General features: G+C 37.5%; 1 pseudogene; it reads left to right on the top strand.

Annotated features, from left to right (window-relative positions):
- Window positions 1-235: 235 nt before the first annotated feature.
- On the top strand, window positions 236-2547 carry LOC101976397 (cytochrome P450 3A5 pseudogene; annotated as a pseudogene).
- The last annotated feature ends 2937 nt before the right edge of the window (window positions 2548-5484 follow it).

Below are 5484 nucleotides of genomic sequence, written 5' to 3'. Positions count from 1 at the left end.
AGGACTCAGCTATATTGTTTCTTGTGCAAAAAGGTCTGAGATATATTCAAAAAATTGACGTGACAAGTGAGATGGATCTATATTTTTAGCCCAGAGAATGTCTCAATAAATCAAATGATAAATGTGGAATGATAGGGTCTATTCCAGTGTGACAACAATTTCCTCTAGTCTATTGATTTTTTAGAGCGATTTATTACTCTTTAGGTAGTAAAGATGGAGTTGAGACTTCACAATCATGATCCTAATTGCACGAGTACTAGCTTTAGGAAGGTGATGCTGTCACTCTAAGTAATTTTTCTTACATTAAATTTAAGGAAAATTAGTATAACTTGATTACTTTTCAATAAAAATATGAACAATAGTGTGGAGAAAGGGAGAATAACCTGTCGGTTACATTTTGTTCTACTAAGAAAACTTAACCATTTAATAGATATAAGCAACTATTTCAATTAATTTACCCTAAAGATATTATCTAAAATAGAAAAAGATGTGGCCGATAAATGAAATTATTTTTAGTGTGAATGAAGACCTTAAGATTTTTTTAAAAAAAGCTAATACATTTAAATGACATTCCAAAATGACATTTTAGCTACACAAGACCTCTTACTTATAAGCATTTTTATCATAGCATTGGGAAAAAGATAATCATGATAATCTTAAAGGAATATCAAATAAAAAATGAAACAATGCCAGATCTCATTTCTTTTAATACTATAATCTCCAAAGGTGATATTTTATGCTATACTCTTGACAATTATTGATTAATGAAATATACTGATCATTTAATCTTTATTTTTTAAAGTAGTTGTTGCTACATAAACAATATTTATCTTTGGATAATTAGTACAAATATTTTAAACTGTGACTTGTGTTATGTAATAAATCAGTGATTACCAGATTAAATTGAAATAATAAGAGGTATTGTATGAAACCACATTTCATTCTGAAGAAATTTATAAGCTTGAAGAATGAAGTCTGGGATGCAAGAAATAAGGAATGTCTGCCAAGGAAAGCCACAGATTTGGGGGACCCCAAGAGCCAAATCTGATGCAAGCACACAAGAGTCTTCATTGCAAGATCTGAGCCTGGACTCACAACCGTATACGACGTAGTGGTTCCGAGGAATATGGGACCTCTTCACATGGATATTTTAAGAAGCTGGGAATTCCAGGGCCAACACCTCTGCCTTTTGGGGGGACTCTTCTTAATTGTCGCCAGGGTTTGTTTAATTTTGATACAGAATGTTATAAAAAGTATGGAAAAACATGGGGCCTGTTTGATGGTTCACAACCTGTTTTGTCTATTATGGAGCCAACAGTTCTCATCAAAGAATGTTATTCTGTCTTCACCAACCTGCGGGATGTTGGTCCAATGGGATTTATGAAAAAATCCATCTCCTTGTCTGAGGATGAAGAGTGGAAGAGAATAAGAACACTGCTGTCTCCAACCTTCACCACTGGAAAACTCAAGGAGATGTTCCCCATCATTAACCAGTATGGAGAAATGTTGGTGAAAAGCATGAGACTGAGACGGGAATCAGAGAAGGGCAAGTTTATCAACTTGAAAGACATCTTTGGGGCCTACAGCATTGATGTGATCACTGTGACATCATTTGGAGTGAACATTGATTCCCTCAAAAACCCACAAGATCCCTTTGTGGAGAAAGTCAAGAAGCTCTTAAGATTTGATTTCTTTGACCTTTGCTCCTCTCAATAACTATCTTTCCATTCCTTACTCCAATTTATGAGGCAATGAATACCTCTATGTTTCCAAAGGATGTCACATTTTTTTTAAGAAAGCTATAAACAGAATGAAGGAAAGTCACCTTCAGGAGAAACAACAGCATCGGGTGTTGTTTATCAGCTTATGATAAATTCTCAGAATTCTAAAGATGTGGAATCTCATAAAGCCCAGTCTGATCTGGAGCTTGTGGCCCAATCAATTATCTTCATTTTTTGCTGGCTGTGAGACCACTAGCAGTGCTCTTTCCTTCATTTTGTATGAACTGCCACCCATCCTGATGTCCAGACCAAACTGCAGCAGGAGATTGATGCGGCTTTGCCCAATGAGGCACCTGCTACCTATGATACCCTGATGCAGATGAAGTACCTGGACATAGTGGTGAATGAAACTCTCAGGTTGTATCCAATTGGTGCCAGAATTGAGAGAATCTTTAAGAAAAATATTGAAATCCATGGAGTATTCATTAGTAAGGGGACACTGGTGGTGATACCAATCTTTGTTCTACATCAAGACCCAAAGTATTGGCCAGAGCCTGAGGAGTTCCACCCTGAAAGGTTCAATAAGAACAAGAAAGCATTGATCCTTATGTGTACATGCCCTTTGGAAATGGCCCCTGAAACTGCATTGGCATGAAGTTTGCTCTCATGAACATGAAACTTGCTCTTGTCAATACAGAACTTCTCCTTCCAAATTTGTAAGGAAACGCAGATTCCTCTGAAATTAAGCAATCAAGGACTTCTTCAACCTGAAAAGCCTATTATTCTGAAGGTTTTGTGCAGAGATGGGACAATTAGTGGAGCCTGAACTTCCCTAAAAATTTTTGCTTGGTTCTCCTTGGAAACTGGGATCCAGAACATCAGAGTAAAATTTATTTTGTGAAGAAAACTCAAAATGAAGACAGACTCTATATTCCTCAATTGATGAATGATAAGAGATGCTAGACCTTTGCTGAGCTTGCTCAGTGTCTGTGCAGAGTATTATCTATTTTATGATGGAAAGGAGGTGCCCACCTCAGTGCCAGATGTGAAGAATCAGCCTTTCTGGGTTTAATGGACTCTCTCCTCTCACCACCAGTTAGTCCTGGCAGCTTCTCCTGAGCTCTGATCAGAGAATCAACAATTATCACCAAATTTATCAACAATTTTTAATGAAAATGAGGATTATTGTGGTGGCTTTGTAGTGACATTGATATATGATGTGTTCTTTGAAATATGCTGTAATAAGTTTTATAACAAGAAAGTCAATAAACATATCCTTATAGAAGTTTTAAAAAATAAAATAAAACAAAATAAACTGTAAAGACAATGAGCTAGAGGAAGGCGGCATTCTGAGTTGCTCTATGAATCAAGATTCAAGCAGAGGAAATACTGTTTCTCTGGGAGACAGACCTCACTGCCCACAAATCCCCTGTTCTTTGTCCCAGATTTGTACACCATGATCATCAACCCTTTGCCAGTATATCTCCAATTTTTTCATGCAGATCACTCACTAACTACACCCAACTGCCCACCAGTTGCCCCCTTTGCCTGCCTCTTGCCTGACCACTGCCCACCGCCTAACGTGCATCCACTGAGCACCTGCCTTTGCCTGCAGGCCTCCCACAAATCACCTGAGGAGTGCTCACTGTCTGCTGCTGACTGGAAGTCCATTGTCAGGGTACCCGCAGGTTTGATTATACATGTTTGCCACAATCTTGGTACATCGTCCAGGACCTGGGTGCCCAGGGCCAAACGGTCTGCAGGTTTGCTGCCACCACTGCTACCATCTCTGGGTGCCGCTGCCTCAGTCTTGGGCCACCAGCCAAGGCCTAGAGATATATTGTCAGAGTACCTATAGGTCTGGTTGCAACTGAGATCCTCCTTTGGGTGTGCTAGTGGCTGCCATCTGGCCACGCCTTTTCAGGGTTGGTCCTTTATGTGAGCATATCCCTAGTGGTCTTTCTGCAAGTTGGAAAGGCATTGAGCTCTTGGGACTGTAGGAAGGCAGAAACTGGGGAATCTGAAGCCTGGGTCTGTCAGATTGCAGATGAGACTGTGTGGGCCAGTCTGGGCCTGGCAAGACTGTGGAAAGCCCTAGATTGAGGGCAGGTCCCTCAAGGGAGCACAAGTTCGAGAAACTGGAGAAAACCAGGCTCTCTACCGTTAGTGAATCTTGAAGTGAACAGAGATGGAAGGGGCTGGCTACAATGGGTGGGACTACCAAACAGAATAAGGATAGAATTTTAAAAGCTGCAAGAGAAAAAAATCAAATTACATATATGGGGAAACTAATTCAGAACTCAGCTGATTTCTTAACCCAGACCCTCAATACCAGGAGGTCCTGCAATAACATACATCAAGCTCTGAAAGAAAATGGTTGCCAACCAAGAATTTTATATCCAGCAAAACTAAGCTTCAGATTTGAAGATGCAATAAAAACTTTCCATGATAAACAAAAGAATTCATGATGAGAAAGCATGCACTACAGAACATTATCAACAAAATATTACATCAGGGGGGAATAAAAAAAATGAAAATCAGCAAAGGGAAGAACTAAATTAGAGGAAAAGTCAATCAAAGAAGAAACTAAGTCAAGTTAAAAACCAAAAGTAAATAAAAATGACTGGGAATACAAATCATATCTCAATAATAACCCTGAAGGTTAATTGCCTAAACCTATCAATCAAAAGACATAGACTGACAGATTGAATTTAAAAAAGAAACCAAAATATTCTGTCTTCAAGAGACTCACCTCCTAGGAAAACACATTCACAGACTGAAGGTAAAAGTTTGAGAAAAAACATATCACTCACAGGGGCCACTTAAACAAGCAGGGGTTTCCATCCTCAGAAAAAAATAACAGAAAAAGTGTACTTCAAGCCAAAATTATTCAGATGGGATAAAGAAGGACATTTTATAACTGCTTAAGGGTATCATACATCAACAAGACATAATAATTCTTAAATATTTGTGCCCCAAACAATGGAGCATATATATACATCAAACAAACCTTTCTCAATTTCAAAAATCAAATAGACCACAACGCAAAAATACTGGGTGACTTAACACACCTCTCTCACTACTGGATAAAAGTTTTGTTTCTTTCCAAACAAAAACTAAATAAAGAAACTACAGAACTAAATAATACAATCAATAATTTAGACTTACACACAGACACACATAGTATTTCACCCATCATTGAGCAAACACACTTAATTCTCAGCAGCACATGGATCCTTCTCTAAAATAGACCATATGTTATGCCACAAAGCAACTCGTAGCAAATACAAAAAAAAAAAAAATGCTATCCTGTATTCTATCAGATCGAAACAGAACAAAACTAGAAATAAACGATAAAATTTTAAAATGGAAGCTACTCCAACACATGGAGACTAAAAAAAAAGATGCTATTGAATGATGAACTTAGAGCAGAAGAAATAAGGGGGGAAATTAAAAAATACTTATGTAAATGAGAATATCAATACAATATATCAAAATCTCTGGGACACTATGAAAACAATACTAAGATGAAATTTCATTACATTGAACAAGACAGGAATGCCCTCTTTCACTAATTCTAATCAATGTAGTTCTTGACACTGACACTCTAGCCAGAGAAATTAAATGAAAGAAACTAAAGGGATATAAACAGGAAAAGAAGAACTCAATGTATCACTAGTTGCTGATGATATGATTCTATATTTAGAAGATCTAGAAAATGCTACCAGAAAACTTCTAGAACTAATAAATAAATTCAGCAATT

Source organism: Ictidomys tridecemlineatus, chromosome 11 (genome assembly GCF_052094955.1).
Source record: "Ictidomys tridecemlineatus isolate mIctTri1 chromosome 11, mIctTri1.hap1, whole genome shotgun sequence".
Taxonomy (NCBI): domain Eukaryota; kingdom Metazoa; phylum Chordata; class Mammalia; order Rodentia; family Sciuridae; genus Ictidomys; species Ictidomys tridecemlineatus.
The sequence above is the reverse complement of the archived record's forward strand: the minus strand, read 5'-3'. Positions and strand labels throughout refer to the sequence as shown.